We start from the raw sequence: 18,954 nt of genomic DNA on the forward strand, positions 1-18,954 counted from the left end.
GCTTTCTGTTTTTTCTTTGAAGACGTTTTGCTTCTCATCCAAGAAGTTTCTTCAGCTCTGACTGGATAGTGGGAAAAAGAAAAAAGGAAAAATAGGGAAAAATAGAAAGCCCAGTTGCCTTTTGAAAAAAAGCACCATTGGGACCATCATGACCCGGATAACTTGAGAATCTCCATAGACTTTCTCCCAATAGCGCACGGCCTGAGATGCCACCCCGGGGACGCCCCCGCTTTCGAGAAAAGGAAGCAACTCCCCACGCCCACCTTGGGTCCTCCACCTGCCTTATTCGAGCCAGGGGTGCCCCGCCTTCTTTGCCTCCGCCTATGGGGAGGAGATTCCACCCCTGGTTACTTTCCCAGGTAGGAGCGCTGGAGTCTTCCTGTTTAGTTGCCGCTGTGTGGCCGGCCGCGCTCTTTTTGCTGCGGGCGGGAGATCAGGAAAGGAAGGGAGAGGCGCTCCGGAGTCTGGGGCGGACGATGGCTGCGACCTCGTGGCTCCTTCTCCTCTCGCTCGGTTGCTTCCTTATTTGACAGTTAACTGCGACCGGGTTGGTTTGATCCGTTGGCGTTGACGCCCTCTTCGACCGGCGACACGCTTAAAGCCAGGGCTACTATTGCTGCGAGCGGTGGATCTTGAGCGGGCAAACCCGGGAGAGGATCAAAAAGCGAGGAGAAGAGCGAGTCAGCCCGAACGACTTCGCCTCGCCGTCTCCGGACCGCCGCCGTTCACGCGGGCAAAAAGGGAGAAATTCACTTTCTCCCGGGCGTCGGAAAGTATCGGGAAGTGCCGGAGCTCGGTGAGTGACGCCTCTCCTAGTTTTGTTTGCCTTCTTCCTGCCGACGATGCTGGGTGATTTGCGTGGTTTCTCAAGCTTAGTTTCGCGAGGGAGACTCCGCTCTACCGGCAACCCACTGCCTTTCGTTCCCACCCACCCCGACCCACGAGCCTGTTTTCCTGTAGCCGCGTTAAACTATAACGCCCATCATCTTCATCCAGAGTGTGGGTCAAGGCTGCTCTGCGCCCCAACCCTCCCCCCACCTTCGCCGCCTTTCTGGGAGAACCCGCTATTGCAGATGAGACTACAGTATTGCAACATAGGTTTTTGCTGCTTTCCTGTTCCTTGTAAGTTCAATTCTTTAGTTTTTCTATTCCCCAACTCAGTTTTCCATCCCAGTGATTCATCTGTAGATTTTGCCCACCGGTTCTCTCTCTCCCTCTCCCTCCCTCCCTCCCTCCCCCCCTCTCTCTCTCCTTTTTTCTAAGTTACCGATCAGAATGCAGCTACTTCCAATTGATGAAAATAGTTTGTAATGAGTTGTAAATGCTACAGTATTTACTCATCGTTTTAAGTAAGGTTGAAGTTAGTGGAGTTCAATGGAGTCAAAGTGCAAAGGACTCCAGACTTTTTAGGGGGTTGGTTCATTGTTTACAGATTCGACCTCAAGAGTTCTTGAGGACCTTTGTTGGTGGTTATATTTTCCTCCTCAATGTTTCTCCCTAGTGAAGCTGTGCGTGGGTGAATTAAATGTGTGGAAATGTATGAGTGTCTTCAGGTTGAGGCCCACCAAAATAAGCATGGTGATTGTGGTATTAAAGACTAATTTCTGTCTGTATTTGATAATCTTGGGTACCACATATGCTGTTTTAGTTACAGCAGCCAACATATTTAACTTTTGGAAATTGCTACAAGTGAAAGAGAAGATACTGTAGTACAGTACTTTAGGTTGTCTGGCAGTATTTTTCAAGAGAACACTGTGTAGAGGGGACAATGATGTAATATTTTACGGCTGCCATCCCATTGTTAAAGTGCCTATTATGTACCATATAGCTCTTATTTAACATTTTTGTGCTTTTAAGTTTTATTTACATTATAGTTCCAACTGCCCTATCTTTCAAAGGGAAACAATTCAAAAAGAAATTACTAAAACTATTTAGTAAAAATATTACTAAAACTAAGGGCCTCAGCTCAGAGGAAAATGCAATCTTAAATGTAGGGGACATCTAGAATAATTTGTATAACACCCCATAATAAAATATCAACCATAATTGCTGGGCAAAAATATACAACCCACTTGATTCTTTGTGAATTCATAATATAGTTTGTTTTGTCATTGCATGTTGTGTTAAAATAGAGTGCTAACTTGTTACACTTGTCTTATAGTGTGTTGTACAAACACAACTTTAGAGAGGGAAACATGATATAAGCCCTGATAAGCAAAAGGTTATAAATCATACAATGTGAATTGAAACTGCTTATTTTTTCCTGCTTAAAACACTGAAACTCAAGGCTATCTGATTAAATGATATATGGTTTATTCAAGACCTGATTCAAGGAGATCTATATCTAAAGTAAGTTTGTAATTTATTCATGATTTTAGTTAACAGGATTCTTATTGAGGAAATGCTGGTGCTCTCATCACAGATGCGGTATTTGGTGCCCAATTACAAATGTAGTTATCAGCACAAGGAAAGGGCCACAACCCCCCCCCCAAATATCCATTTTGAGAAGGTGTCCAACAGCACCTGCTTCATGTGTGAAGCTGCATTCTAGTTTAGCATGATTTTGTGAACAGGGTGAACATTCTCTGCTGATTTAAGGGACTGAGTTCAAGGAAATGCATTATTATTGCACCGTAGAGGAGATTGAAATATAAATATAAAATGTATATATAGGGCTGTAAAAGAAAGGGCCATTTTGCCAAAATGACGGAATTCCTGTCTACCAGTGGAAAGTGGTGTTGGAAAAATACCACAATGAACTAATTAAAAAGAGAGAATATGGATTCAGGCAGTTCAAACTTTGGGAGGAGAAAGGGGGGGGGAACAGAGTTGAATTTGTCCTGTGAGAGGTTCATAGCCCAAAGGAAGACTTTTTTTATGATGGCCTGTGAACACCACTAGACACAGAAATTATGAACTCGCTTTATACAAATTTCAGAAATTCATTCTGAACTTGCCCCTTTGGGTGTGAAACAGGACATATTTATGGGATAGGCATATGGATTTTCTTTTATGTCACACCACTTGACATTCCAGTACACACTTCCATCAGTGAGACTTTTAACATTGGAATAACACAGCTTTATAGCCATAATGAAGGAACTGTTGTTTGGCAGTCAAAGACAAAATTCTCTGGTTAGTATAAGCTGCCTTCCCCCTTTTTTCCACTACAGAAAGATAAATGGGTAGACAGTTGCCTAGCCATGGAGAAGCCTTACAGTACTAAGAAATGAATTCCTGGAATAGGAGAACGAGAAGAGAAAGCTGTTGTGGTAAAACAGGGACAGCTTTTTTCCTTATGCCCATCACTCTGTTGAACACTTGATTCTTGTAGTTAATGTCATACAGAGACATTAGACAAAATACTAAGTTTTTTTTGTCTAATGTCTATGTGTGTGTGTGTGTGTGTGTTAACTCATAGGGTGAGGCTGCGGTATTATTTTTCCCTTTTATTGTTTTAGTTCCCCTTTTGGGGGGGCTGTATACTTTAATATTACTCTATTCTGTTGTTTTGAAAGTACATTGAGTGCTTCTGTACTAGAGACACATTCCTTGTGTGTCTAACCACAATTAGCCAAATAAATAAAGTATGATAAAGTAAGGCAAGTGAGTTGATGATTACTTGTTGACTTTTGAAGTATCATGTTTCTTCTCCTCCCATGACAAGGGAAAAACCTCAAAATGGCTTGCTGGTCAGTTTAATAGCTGATTCCAAAAAAAATTCTAAATGATGGATATATTGAAAGCATAATGTGGTATTAAGGTTCACCAACTCATGAAATTTAGATAATATGAATTATTATTGTATTCCTGAATATGAGGTACGGGGAGCAGCTGAAGCTGGATTGGCTGGCCAAATTCCCACATGCCAGTGTGGGGGAATGATAAAGAGCCCCTTGTGTAAATCTTGACTACTCAGCAAGAATATGGCACTGATTTAAACTCAGCCCAAGAGTGTCTTTTAATGTACATTATATAAATTGGTGCAAATATCATGATATTTGCATCAATTTGCATACTGAGGTGATTAAATAAATGATGTAAGTTGCCAGCGGCTGCTGTAAAATTACACCAATTTAACTGCCTAATCCAAACTACTGACTCATCCGTTACTTTAGGGCACAATTAGGATGGAAATTGGGTCTGTTAAATGTGAGGTTTGTAGCATGGGGTCCTGCTAAACTGAGGCTTTACTGTATTACAGATGTTGTACATTTTCCATCTCAGATAGTCAAGAAACCACCTTTGGGATTTATTGTTATGGGAATATAGGATTACAAAAACAGAGAGAGAATCTGATCCGCAGGCTGCCCTGTCTTGCTTTAAATCTAGAAGTTAGATTTAAATTTCGTTGTATTTAAGTACAATGACAATAAAGATTATACTTATACTTATATTACCATTTTTAGTAATAGGTGAAATAGGTGAAAAGTATATAGGACAGTCCAAGTGATATTTTTTTCCAGTCTTTACTGAAACAGAATTGGCCCAGCAGAAAACAGGGCTTTGCATATCTTGTTCAACTACACAAAATATCTTAGTTTCATAAAACACGGGCAGCATACAAATAGAGGCAGAGTAAAATAGTATTTTATCCAGAAAAGATTCAGAAAGGAGTGACCTGAAACAGCCATGTGATTTTTAGAGGCTATTTTAGGGCACAATTTGCATGGAATTTGGGTCTGTGGAATCCAGCTGTTCAGGGAATGTTTTGAACTTCAAGTTAAGTCTTGAAAATCTCTGGCATCACAACCATACAGTTAGCAACTGTCTCAAGGATGAACAGAGTTAAAACTCTTATATCATTCCCTACCGTTGTTCTTCTGAAAGAACAGTTTTGCCTTGGTGTCGGGAAACCTGCTGGCCTTAGAATAATTGTGGAGATCAACCAGTGAAAGTAATTTGCTTTGGGATTAGTTTCATTGAGCTGTATATTTTGCCTAGGAAAAAATGATTACTGTATGCCCCTTTTATAAGAGCCGAGGTGGCGCAGTGGTTAGAGTGCAGTATTGCACGCCACTTCAGCTGACTGCTAACTGCAGTTCGGCGGTTCAAATCTCACCGGCTCAAAGGTTGACTCAGCCTTCCATCCTTCCGAGGTGGGTAAAATGAGGACCCAGACTGTGGGGGTGATATGCTGACTCTATAAACCGCTTAGAGAGGGCTGAAAGCCCTATGAAGCGGTATATAAGTCGAACTGCTATTGCTATTGCTATTAAAGAAAAAGTGGAGAAAACAGTATCCAACGCTAACAAGGAGTTCCATCTTAGTCACTCCCTCAGTTTAAAAGTATGTCCAGTATTATAAATGGTTTTCTACCACACTAAGACATATCCTTCAGAGCTAAGTTCACTCTCGGTGTTATCTTTGACTGTTGCCTTTTGTTCTCACAATAGAATTGATGCTAGAAGATGGTTATACAAAACCTACCATTTGCAGTAATTACTTAAGAATTTCAAGGTGGAATTTAACTTGTAATTGTGACTTAAAAGTCAAAAGGCGTTACAAATTCCAGACTGATAACAAATGTTTGATATTGTCTAGCATCAGTTATCTAAACTCATTTTTGGATCAAAACATGGGAATTTCCTGAACAGAAAATCTTCATATCTCTCTGTGTCTCTCCAATAGGTAGGGCTTTCAAATCTGGGATGCCGGAATTGAGACAATTGTGAAGACATCACTGTTTTCTCTATTTCTCTGTTGTCATGTAGTAGCTATTTAGATCAGATCTGGTACTGGTGTTAGAGCTCCCTCCCACTCCAGCAGGTACCAGAAGAAAGAAAAGGAAGGCATTTTGGTCATTCCTTCTTTTTCCTCCAACATCACTTGTAATGGTGTTTTGAAGAGTTCTTGGTCTATCCAACTTAGCTCTCTGGTGATGTAGGGAGCCACAGGGACAAGCCTGCTTTCCAAGGTTTTCCTTCTTCCAGTGCTATTTGCCACTCTGTGTGGCATGCCAAAGAATTATCACTATCTATAAAAGTCCTTGGCTGCAGAAATGAGCAAGATAAGTCAAAGGAACTTTTTGTTTGTTTATTTGTGTGGCAGCTGAAGAATTTATTTTAAAGCTAAAGCAGTTGCAGAATTTCATCAGAGAAATTGCTCCAGCTCTGCTTCTAACGAGCAAACATTTTCCACCTTAGATATGCAAAGATTTCCTATTTCTTTCTCTTTTCCCTCCCTAGGAAGGGAATCTCTTACTTTGGGTTGTTCTAATCAACACAACTGACCCTTCAGCAGAACTATTGACTATTGATCAGATTCGTTTGTTGTAAAATGGGAGGAGTACCAAAGAGATGGTATAAAAAAAAACATGAGATGAATTGTCTCAGAAATATTTTTGCTAGCTCCTCTCGGTCTTTTTTTGAAGAGTTCTATTACTGTGATCTTAAAGCTGTTGTAGACAGTATCTTATGTGAAACAAAGGTCACATCCTTTGCCATATTTTCCTCCTATTGCAAAGCTGAGACAGGAAATGTTATCTTCAAACTTGCTAACCCCCACAACATTCCCATATCTGTAGTTTGTGTTGCTTTAATGCTCAATATACCAAGGCACAGTTTCCCAATTATGGCAATTTTCAAATTCTGTGAATTTCAAATCTCAGAATTCCACAGCCGGCATGACTATTGATGAAAATTCTGGGAATTGGAAGTCTGCAAGTTGGGAAGCTCTGTAAGGTGTCTGATTATTTATGCAACCTGAAATTCCCATTCTATCCTGTTACAAGCCTCTTCCAGTTGGCATGCATAATGCACTGGTTACTCTTTCAGTAGCACTGAGGTTTTATTTCATTACTTGTAGCAAGTTCATATTTCCATGTTTTGCATGCTATTTAGTGGTTTAGCAGCAGAATTGCAGCCATTTGAGTGAAATAACCAGACATTAATGATAAAGATATGGATAAAGTGTTATCAATACGGGGATAGCCTGTAGCTTCTTCTCTAGCCTTACAAAGGTAGTAGAAACTCTGAATAGGGATTTGGGAGCAGCTTGGGGGGAGAGTGAAGAGAAGCAAGCAAGCCGGAATTTAATCAGGAGGACAGAAGAGTTGATAGAAAAATCTGCTGACCTGGATGGAGATGTACAGCTTTCTCTGAATTTAGTGGCACTCCTTTCTAAGAGCATGATACAATTTGAAAGCTCTCATGAACTCTGTGCTTTTCATAGAAGCCATGTGGCCAATATGCCTTTTAACAACTTAATCTGATCTCTTAGTTTAAGCCTTAAGCCTTAAGTGGAGAAATCTTGATACCAGAGGTGGCATTCAGCAGGTTCTGACCAGTTCTGGAGAACCGGTAGTGGAAATTTTGAGAACCAGTAAATACCACCTCTGACTGGCCCCTCCCCCATCTATTCTCTGCCTCCCGAGTTCCAGCTGATCAGGAGAAAATAGGGATTTTGCAGTATCCTTCCCCTGGAGTTGGATGGGAATGGAGATTTTACAGTATCCTTCTCCTGCCACGCCCACCAAGCCACACCACACCCACCAAGCCACGCCCACAGAACCTGTAGTAAAAAAAATTGAATCCCACCACTGCTTGATACCATATGTCCTAACTAAATATTTGACTATTATAATAAATATGATTGTCCAGAACTATATTTAGAACAGGATCTACAACCAAAACACTTGTTGGACACGTATGTATTCTAGACCAAAAATGTTCTAATTTAAGGGATTGGTATTATCTTCCAAACTCTTAGATGATTTTGTGCTGTTTATCTCAAGGGTAGTCTAATCTACAAGAGTCTGCCTGGGCTTTAGGATCAATATCTGAGTGCTGTTGCCTGTGTATATCTTATCTAGTTTCCCAATAATTAGGAACATTTTGAAGACTTGCTTATTTCTAGATACATTTGATTCGGATGCAGAGAAAGGCTAATCTATTATTTATAATAGAAGCTGCATTTCAGCAAATAGTATAAATCAGTCAATCTTGATTATACTTCAGAATAGCCTTCACTGTAATCAGCATAACGACTAAATTCTTGCTCTTAGAAATGGTTTTAGGGAGGGTTTGTAAATAAGTGGCTTTGCGTGAAATAAATCTTGAGCTTCAAGGTCTCTAGTATGCTTAAGCAGAGATAACAAAGCTGAAACTTGGAGATCTGCAGTCAGTCAATAGGAAAGAAGCAGTTCAGATCTGGTTCGATTGATCATGGGAGGATGGGATTTTTTGGAGTCCAGATGACATCATTTGTATCCACTATTCTGTATCTTTTTTTTCCCCTGACCAAAACAAAAAACAAAAAATACCCCAGTAAGGAATGGAAACAGGATTCACTGACCAATGATCAGAAGCCCCCCCATTTGAAAACACTGTTTCGCTTATACTTACCTTTCCATAAGTTGGTTCTCATTCTGATATCTTCTTGCTAAATTTTTAATAAATTAAAAACATGGTAACAACGATATGTATCTTCCTAATATCTTTTTTTTTAAATCAGCCTGATAACTAAATAAATCCATCATTAGAATTTTTCTAACATCCAGTCCACCACCCTGAAATGTAAGACTGTAAGTTCCATGTTGTTCATTCTGGAGTGACAGAGAACAATTCACGGCCACTTTCTGTGTGACGTCCCGTCAAGTACAAACAGTCCTCGACTTACAGCCATTTGTTTATGACGGTGGTGAAAAAAGTTACAACCAGTGCTCCCACTTATAACCATCATAGAACCCACATGGTCACAGGATCAAAAATCAGATGTTTGGCAACAGGCATGAATTTACACTGAGTGCAGCGTCCCTGGATCACATCCCTCTTTGTAACCTTCCCACCTGTCTTGCGACAAGCAAGGTCCCTAGGGGAAGCTAGATTTGCTTAAGAACATGATTCATTTAACAGCCACAGTGATTCGCTGAACATTCTTGGCAAAACAGATTGGAAATTTGCCTCCAGAAGTGAATGCTCCAACACTGGAAGTTTTAAAGAAGAGATTGGTCAACTATTTGTCTGAAATGGTGTAGGGCTGTGATGGCAAACCTATGGCATGCGTGCCATAGGTGGTATGCAGACCCCTCACTGTAGGCACACTAGCTATCACCCCAGCTCAGCTCCACCATGCATATGCGCATGCCTCCCACCAACCAGCTGGTTTTGGGGTCTCTGCCATGCAGGAGATGTGCACACATGTGCCCAAATGTGCAGGGTCATGTGTGCATATGTGGGGAGGGGTGCATGTAGGGGGTGGCATGTGCATGATCTGGGAGTGGGGGGTTGCGCGCATATGCTCAGGGGGAGGGTGGACACAGGGGGGTCACACTGAATATGAGGTGGGTGCCAGGGAGGGTCACACACACATTGCATTATGGGGGGGGCGCTTTCAGCATGCGACGATAAAAAGGTTAGCCATCGCTGGTATTGGGTTTCTGAGAAGAGATTGTTATTCTATTCTGTTCTAAAATTGGGTGCAATTCACTGAAGAACCATCTCACTTAGCAACAAAAGTTCCGTTCCCAACTATTATTGTAAATTGAGGACTACCTGTATTTGAATGTGGACATCACCTAATATGCTAAATGAGTCAATAAAATTCAGCACTGCTGTGAATCTGTGTTTGGACCTATACCATGCTGTAAAGGCAGAAAAAATCAATATGTTTCTACCCTCACCAAGTCAGTGGAGTCACGCTGCATGCCTAGTGGAACTGTTTCAGGCTGCCATGACAGGTGTGCAAGATATTTTGCTGGTAAGAGGATTCACATTTGTATGGGTTTTAATTTTATTGTACGTAAGCTGCCCAGCATTTCTATGAAGCTGGTTGGACAGAAATGTGGTAAAACAAATCTAAACCTGGATTAACAAAATTTATTCCTGTAGTGTTCTGTCTTTAATAAATGCTCTGTATTATGAATTAACATGATAACCTTATTAATAGCAATAGCAATAGCAGTTCGACTTATATACTGCTTCATAGGGCTTTCAGCCCTCTCTAAGCAGTTTACAGAGTCAGCATATTGCCCCCACAGTCTGGGTCCTCATTTTACCCACCTCGGAAGGATGGAAGGCTGAGTCAACCCTAAGCCGGTGAGATTTGAACCGCCGAACTGCAGATAACAGTCAGCTGAAATGGCGGCAGTACAGCACTCTAACCACTCTGCCACCTTGGCTCTTAATAAATAAGCTAAGGCAATGACTGGATTTTACCAACATGCTGAACCCTATATAGTACTCAACTCCCCTTAGCCTAATCCCATGATGGCGAGCCTATAGCACGTGTGCCACAGGTGGCATGTGGAGACATATCTGCCGGCACATGAGCTGTCAGTTCCAGGGTGCAAGTGTTCACCGGCCAACTGATTTTCAGCCTTCCAGAAGGCTGGGGAGGCCGTTTTCACTCTCCCCAGGCTTCAGGAAAGCCTCCGGAGCCTGGGGAGGGTGAAAAACGAGAACTTCCCGTAGGGCCCATTGGGCCTGTTTTTTGTCCTCCCCAGGCTCCGGAGGCTTTTGTGAAGCTTGGAGAGGGCAAAAACGGCCTTCCCTGGGCTCCCAGAGGAAATACCATGCTCAGCTTGGAGGTGAGTAGTGTGGCACGCTTTGCATTATGGCTGCCCATGCACTCTCGCATTTTTGGCACCCAACAACAAAAAGGTTACTGGCCTAACCTAACATGAAGTGTGAACAAACTGAAGAGAGTCATTTTAGTCTCTTTCTCCCCTTGTCAGTGTCTCTGAAAACTAAACAAACTCAGTTCGCTCAATTACTCTTTATAGGATTTTCAGTAAAATAGAAAATGCTAGTTAACATAATACTCTGTTTAAATGATTACACTTAAGCAGTGAAGGCTTTATTTTAATGTCTCACTATCAGTCCAAGACTCAAACTTGATTTTTGTTCTGCATTTTTTTTAAAAAGAGGGATTTAAATGACGTTCATCTGAGGGTTGTATCTGACAATGAAGCCTGGTCACTCTACAGAGTTTAGAAATTGAACTCCTAACTATGTCTTATTTTCCATGCTGGAATGGGCAGAAATTTTCTTCCTGTCATCCATCATCAGAGAGAAACCTTTATGTATGATGTTTCATTTAAGAGCTGAAGTACCTTTAATCAGGATGAATGTGTCTGAGAAGTGTTTAGTTTAGCTGAATAGGCTGAGGTTAAAGAGTTTTTCCAAACCCGAAAGCCTGCTAAAAACTTCATCTTCTAACATTTCCTAGCCATTTTTGAGAATTCTGAAAGTTAAAAGTAGGGGGCAAATACTGAAGAAGAACATTAGGAAGTCTAAATCTGTAATTTTCATGTCTTGAAGACTGCTTCACAACTGCAGTTTTAAGCATGAGGGTACATGTATATAGCATGTACTGTAATTGTTTTTCATTTATTTTCTCCCACTAAAATTGGTGGTCCAGGCTTGAAAAAAAAAACAGAAAACAAGGGCTGCTGTCATACAGGGAATGCTTGCATTGTACATCACAATCTCCATACATTACAATTTTATTGCAACCTTTGCATCCCCCAAGATGCCTTTTTTATTGTGGCCAAATGTCTGGAGGTTGAACAGTTTCCATTTGATCTGGAGGAAATAAAGAATTATGATGAAAAATTAATCTCTTAGATGTTAGTTATGCTGAAGTGCCTATGCTTGGCAAGACTTTGACCTACTTATCAGTCATGGCCGTTTTGCCCCTCCTAGGCTGTGAAAGTAATGGTTGACTGTTGGTCATTAAATGACAATAACAGAAAAATCATCTTTTCGGTCTTTATTCCGAATGCTAAGTCTATTTTATTTTCCCCTCTTTAAGAAAAAGATCACCTGTCTTGTAGTCCACTTTTGTAATACGTACATTATTGCTGTACCCTATATAAGATTTTCAAACAGGAACTTCTCGAACAATGTTTTGCAGATTAGTGCATTTGCTAGCCTACAATGTTGAGCAAGATGATGATGATACATTCTGCTGACTTTTCTGATAAGCATGCTACAAATGAAGGGAAGAGTCTAATATGTATGTATGTATGTATGTATGTATGTATATACATACATACACACATACATACATACATATACGTATACATCAATTCGGATTATAGACAGACAGACAGACAAAATAAGGAAAATGCCTTCTACTTTCTGTTTCTAAATCTGCTGTCTGGTAGTCAGTCTGGAGAGACTTAGGCCTTCCAAGACATGAATTGACACTAAAGAATCTTTTAAACACAAAAGCATTTACAACATACAACAATGAAGAAGTTCATGAATGAGTAGCTTAAAGAAAATGATTAGGCTTGGAAAGAGGTCATGTGACCGGAAGAATAATGGGTAGCTTATCTAAAGTAGAGATTAGAGGCTAGAGATAATAAAACCCAAGCAACTGTCCTTACTATGTTAGCTGTTGTCTAATAACTTACTACATCTAGAATGTTGTGAGGGTCAGGGTCAGAGGTGGGTTGCTACTGGTTCACACTGGTTCAGGCGAACCAGTAGTGGAAAGTGTGAATGGGTTGCCGAACTGGTAGGGACAGCAGGCTCACTACTCCCCCAAACCGGCTCCCAGGAAAATGCCTTTATCCTATTGTTTTGCATATCTCATGTGTGTGATTTTTTTTTGAAGAGAAATGCATCTCTATCACCAGGCTCTGAGTGTGAGGAGGAAAGGCAAACAGTAAAAATGAAAGTGAAACCTAAGCAGCTTATAAATATTAAAGAGCACCTGTCATTTCAGATCCATCATGGCAGCACCTGTTAGTGGGTATCCACTCACCTGCTGCCTGCCATCACCCTCAGCTTGTTGTGTCACTGCCGCATCACCAGCTCTTTAAAAATTATGATTTAAATTGAGTTGATTTAAATCAAATCCTGGTGTGGAGTATGGTTTCTTCCTATGTTCTGCAAGTGGGGTAGGATGGGTCCCCCCCCTCTCTCATATCTCTCTCAATTGCACACATATTCTGAACTAACCTCTGGAAGCTTGTGTTGCTGGATATAATGATTAACTAGTATCTGGGCATACTAGTTAAAACGGTAGTGGATTGCTTAGTTTTAGGATTCACACAACTCCTTGTGGCAGTTAAGGAAAAGCTATTTGCTTGCCATATGTCTTTTCAAGACATAAAATATTTATTTAATTATTTAGGCAACTTCTATGGCTACCTAACTCACAAAGTTACTCAACATAGCATTAAAAGCACAAAACAAAATGGTCACAGAACATATAAACCACCGAAATAACAATAATATGACAACACAACCAAAGGCAAATTGCAGCATTTTCATTATTCTGAAACCCAGGTGGGTTTATGAAAACGGACTCACTACCTTGGGGGAAAAGGTTTTTAAAGCCTAACAGAAGGCCAACACGGTCAGGATTTTCCAAAATTTTGGGTGTGGGGGAGAGAATGCTGTTCCAAAGTATAGGCATTGCAACAGGGAACATCCTTTCTGGATCCATTAGATTATATTGTTTCATGAAGGGTTCCTAGAACATCTCCACTCTTGGATCTCACCAAATGAACAGACCCAATCCGCAATAAACAACTCTGAACATGAACTGGCATTTTGCCAATTAATCAATTTAAATATTTTAATTAATCAAAAGATGCAGCACAATTAATAACAAAGTACCATTTTAAAAGAACTCCTCTCTTCAAGGATGACTTGATTCAAAAGTAAGTTTCCTGTTAAGCAAATTTAATTTGAGATTAATTAATTAACTCATATGATTGGTTTTACATGTTCTTTAATCAGATTGCTCCCCATAATTTAACATTAAACTTCACTACTTTAAATACAAACTCCATTACTCTATAACCTTTGTGGCTTTTTACTGATTATTATAAATCTAAAAAGTGAATTCAAAGACCATAGTCTCATTCAGATGCACTTGTGCCAGCTTCGGGTTCATGTTTGCTTCATCTTTAGGGAAGATAATATTTTTGATGATGCCCTTACATCTTTCTAGCTCCTGCTGGGCTTCCTTCCCCATCTTTAGTTGATGCTCCTCATTCACATGAGGCTCTTATTCAATCAGAAGCCAGCTCCATCTTAGCTGTTCCTGAGATTTCAAAGAGAGCAATTAAAATGCCAGGAGATTTGATTATTGTCAGAAGTCCATTGGCAATTTCAATAGACCATGTTGCTAACTAGATGTTGCCAAATTCAGTGGACCCAAGCTAAATAGACCTCATAATAGTGAATAGTGATGCATGGACTGTAGCAATGACCTAAGGATGCCAAGTCGTAATAGCAAAGGCAATAGCACTTAGACTTATATACCGCTTTACAGTGCTTTTATAGCCCTCTTTAAGCAGTTTACAGAGTCAGCCTATTGCCCCCAACAATCTGGCTCCTCATTTTACTCGCCTTGGAAGGATGGAAGGCTGAGTCAACCTTGAGCCTGGTGAGATTCGATCTGCCAAATTACAGGCAGCCAGCAATCAGCAGAAGTAGCCTGCAGTACTGCATTCTAACCACTGTGCCACCACGACTCTAGTAATCCTGTGCTTTCGTGGTCCCTTCCCCATTACGGCACAGATAACGTTAGAAACATCTGTCTCTGATTTACAGTATGCTGGGTTGTAGTAGGGTCAGGTGAAACTATGATTTGTTATTAATGCTGCTCTCAACTTCTTCAGAGGATTGGAAAGACCAAACGTACAACTTTGGTGTCCAAAATCAAAGACTAGTACATAATTGATTGATTATACATCTGTGTGTATCATCATTATTTTTAAAAGAACTCGGTTTACCAATTGAGGTTCAGATTGAATACCAAAATTAGTCAGGAGATCGAAAAATAAATACTGTCAATTGAATTTAAGGCTGTCCAGGTGGCCATACTATTTGTGACTCCTTTAATTCTTTGTTCTGTTTTCAATCACTATACATATGACAAACTTCCTTGACAAATAGCACTTCCTGTGTGAAAATTGGCAGGCGGTCTCTGGGAGAATAAGGGCCATGCCTATTTTCTTCTGAAGCTACTTCTTCTTGGAAATAATCTGACAGACTCCATGGTTGAATGGTGACTGACAGGAAAACCTCAGTTCCAAATGAAGACTCACCTTCTAGTTTTGGCTATTCCTTTCCGTCTTGGGCATTGAATTTCTCCTTTGGAGGGAGTTGCATGAAATTAGTCATTTAGAATTGCAAGATGGCTACACATTCTATAAAGTGCTGTTCATCTTTCTGCATAGATTCTACATGTGAATGGGTTCTATGCCAGTTGGACATTACTTCCACAGAAATCAGTCATTGCAAGGGATAGTAAAAAAAGGGAGGTAGAAACAGTGGTGGGATTCAGCCAGTTCACACCAGTTCTGGTGAAACGGTTGCTAAATTACCCCCCTCACACTATGAAAGTGGATCTTGGGCACTGCACTACAGTGGAGAAATGGGCAATGGTGTGGCCGGCATGAGGGAAGGAGAAGGCCGCTTTCCTCCTTCCCTCGTGCCGGCTGTTCCGTTTCCTGTTTCTCCATTGCAGTGCAATGCCCAGGATCCACTTCGATAGCAGGGGGGGGGGATTTAGCAACAGGTTTGCCCAGGGTCAGGTTGGTCATCGCAGGAGGTTAGTCTTGCATGTGCACGGAGTTGGAGGACAGGGGTTGACCAACCTGACCCTGGGCAATCCAGCTGTTAAATTATTTGAATCCCACCAATGAGTGTAAAACAAATACAACTCTCCCCCCAAAGCCTCTCCAAAGTTCTTTAGATAGAAGAAATCTTTAAAATGTTAGAAACTAGTATGTGTGTATTTGTCTCTTTCTGTCATTGTTGGCTCCTGGCAGCTGCCTGAACAAGTCCCTGAAATGTTTTTGGCAACATCTTGGAAGTGGTTTGCCTATTTCCTGGAGCTGAGAGAGAATAACTGGCACAAGATCACCCAGGCTTTGTCCCTAACGTGGGACTAAAACCCACTACCTCACTGTTTCTGGCCTGATGCCTTAATCACAACAGGCTCTAATGTGTTAGAAATATTAAATATGCAAAGAATGAATATGTCACCTACTGCAGAGGGGGTATTCAGCAGGTTCTGACCAGTTCTGGAGAACCGGTAGTGGAAAGTTTGAGTAGTTCGGAGAACCAGCAAATGCCACTCTTGACTGGTCCCCCCACCATCTATTTTTTGCCCCCTGAGTCTCAGCTGATCGGGAGGAAATGGGGATTTTGAGTATCCTTCCCTTGGAGTGGGGAGGAAATGGAGATTTTACAGTATCCTTCCTCTGCCACGTTCACCAATCCATGCCCACAGAACCGGTAGTAACAAATTTTGAATCCCACCACTGACCTACTGTACATATTTTCAGTTTAATTTAGCAGATTGTGTACTACATTATTATGGTAATCCAGATTAAGTTTTTGTCTAGAAAGTGAACGTCCTTTTAAAGATAGAGCATACACTTCTCATAAAACCACAAATTAGCGTTGGGGCATGTTTTTTTTATTAGTTTAGAAATAGTTATAATTAACAAAGTTAGCTAACTGAGATCATCTCTGTTTGGTAGGCTATCTTCTTGAAGGGTAACTTTTGGCCCGTGTGTTAAGACAGAATGTTAGTGTTTCTGTAAGGAAAACTATCTAGAAAAACTTGAACAGAAGATGTTTTCAAATGAAACTTTTATTTCCCAAGAGTTTTCTCCTTTGAAAGGATTTTTTTGCCTGTTGGCCTTACTTATGAAAATGCTCGTTGTTGGGTACACAGCAGTGATGGCATTCAAAAAATGTTTACTACTGGTTCTGTGGGCATGGCTTTGTAGCCGTGGCTTTGTGGGTGTGGCAGGCGAAGGTTACTACAAAATCCCTATTCCCTCCCCACCTCACTAACCTGCTTTCCATATCCGTTCTCCTGTTCAGGGCAACAAAAGATGATCAGCTGGGGGGCAGCAGGGGCGGGGCCAGCCTATTTGCCAGTTCTCCTCTGAACTACTCAAAATTTCTGCTACTGGTTCTCTAGAACCTGTCATAACTGGCTGAATACCACCTCTGGTACACTGGTACACAGACTAGCAATTTATGGATTGCTAGCCACAAATGGATTCTGCTTTACGTTTTGAAGAAAAGATGAAGAGGCGGGATCTGGCCATAGTTTCATGACCACGTTTGTCTTTTTGTAACCTTTTAAATCAATGACCTCATGGCGGCCTCTTCTTCTTTTGGCTTCTCTATGAGCAAAGAGTTCCTTAATGCTGAACAGGGAAATGCCAGAATGGAAAAGAAAGTCTGCTCATTTTATTCTTCTTTCTCCCTCTGCATAATTTGCAGGACACACACTATTTCTTGAAGGTTTGCTGATGCATTATAAGGGAGTCAGGGTTGGCCATTATTTCAGGGAAAGGTCAATAGTGTAATATGTGTGTGTGTTACTTTTGATAGAGTAGTTCAAGGCCCTCAAGCTACACAGAGGCAATTTATAGCTGCCCAGAGTAAAATGCATTGTCTGTGGGCCATATGATGGTTTCAGCTTCCTGTTGTGAGGATGGGATCAATATCCGGCAGAGGAAAACTCACAGCTGGAACAAAGTTAACAAGGTTGCTATTTGTACAGATGTTTCCTGCTCAATGGTGAGGATCACCATTCTCTTTCTTTTCCAATGTTCTGGCAATACGGGGTTACGTTTTTCTGCCACTTGTCTTCAGAAGAACTCAGGGCAAAGTATGTGGGCTCACCTTTATTTTTAGTCTCATGGTAACCTTGCCAGGAAGTTGGTCTGACAGGCTGTGGCTGACTCAACATCATCCCTTAAACTTCCCCCTCCATTTCAGTGGCAGGCCTTCCCTGGGTGGGGGACTAAGAGGTCATGTGAATTTCTTGGTGGAAGGAGAATTTCAAATCGGGCCTTGTCCGAACACTAGCAATGGTTACACCATGCTGACACTCTGGCTGTAGCCCATCTCTCGGTAAAAGGTTTTTAGGGCAACCATAGCATGTTTAATATGAAGTAGAAAGAACAAAGAGAGCCAGTGTGGCAAAGTGGGTGTGAAGGTTTCCAATCAAACAAACTATAAGCTGCCTAATGAAAGCTGGGCAGATAGCTAAATTCAGTGGTCTGTTTTGCGATAGAGGACAAATCTTGAAATGGAAACTGGTTGGATTGCAATCCTGCTTCCCAACTGGTTTTGCAGCATTACTGACAGCCTGTGCTGTGCCAACACGCAAGTTCCTCCCTTTCTAGTAAATGAGAACATGGGTTTGAAACCTTCCCTTGCTTCACGACAGGAAGCAGACTTGACAGAGACAGATTGTTGTGCAAAGTTGAATATCCTGGGAGCTGAGATAGGCAGCATCAAATGCCTCTTGCCTGTACATTTGTGCACATCTGCAGCTGGCCACTCCTTTCCAAAAATATATTATCTACTAAAAAAGTCAATAAATTCAGCACGGCACCTATCTGCTGATTAAATCTTTAACTCTAGGACAGCAATTCATAAGCTTCTAGGACCATGATGGCGAACCTGTGGCATGTGTGCACAAAAATTGCACACGGAGACATGTTGCCTGCACGTGCGGCATTGCCCATTCCTCTCCCAGGTTTCTGGCATGCATGCGCACGCGACGATCAACTGGCCTTCGTGTGTGTGGCAGTGCCAGAAACTGGAAGAATTTGTCTTCCATTTTCCAGCATGAGAAAGCACACCGGCCAGCTGATCATCACGCCAGTAACCTGAAAACTAGCTGGCTGGTACACATGCACACGCCAAAAACCAGAAGTTCATTTTGCAGCACAGGCATGCCCCATGGGCAGCTCCTCTTCCGGGTTGCGGTCCAGACGAGTGCAGACACTCCCGTTTTGGCTGAATAGGTTCCTCATCACTTTTCTAGGAGATAAGAGAGAATTCTGTTTCCTGGTTTTAATCTTACCTGTTTTCCTACATGGAGAAGGGCTTATAAAATAGAAATATATATCTATCCTCCTTTCAATGGCAGCAAGAATCTTTTGCACATTTCCTACAATATACAATTCAGAATAATCTGTTCGGTGTATATTGTAATCTACAAGATTTT

The 18,954-nt window shown here is 41.2% G+C and overlaps 1 protein-coding gene across 1 annotated transcript in view; it reads left to right on the plus strand.

Moving 5' to 3' along the window:
• Nucleotides 1-440: 440 nt before the first annotated feature.
• RHBDF2 (rhomboid 5 homolog 2) overlaps nt 441-18,954 on the plus strand; it is a 97,387-nt gene continuing 78,873 nt past the window's right edge. The window contains exon 1 of the mRNA XM_087709880.1: nt 441-796. The gene's annotated coding sequence lies outside the window, so the exon portion shown is untranslated. The remainder of the gene's footprint in view (nt 797-18,954) is intronic.

The sequence above is a fragment of the Thamnophis sirtalis genome, unplaced genomic scaffold (assembly GCF_051295495.1).
Source record: "Thamnophis sirtalis isolate CommonGarterSnake01/CBP01778 unplaced genomic scaffold, rThaSir2_p1.2 scaffold_3, whole genome shotgun sequence".
Lineage (NCBI taxonomy): Eukaryota > Metazoa > Chordata > Lepidosauria > Squamata > Natricidae > Thamnophis > Thamnophis sirtalis.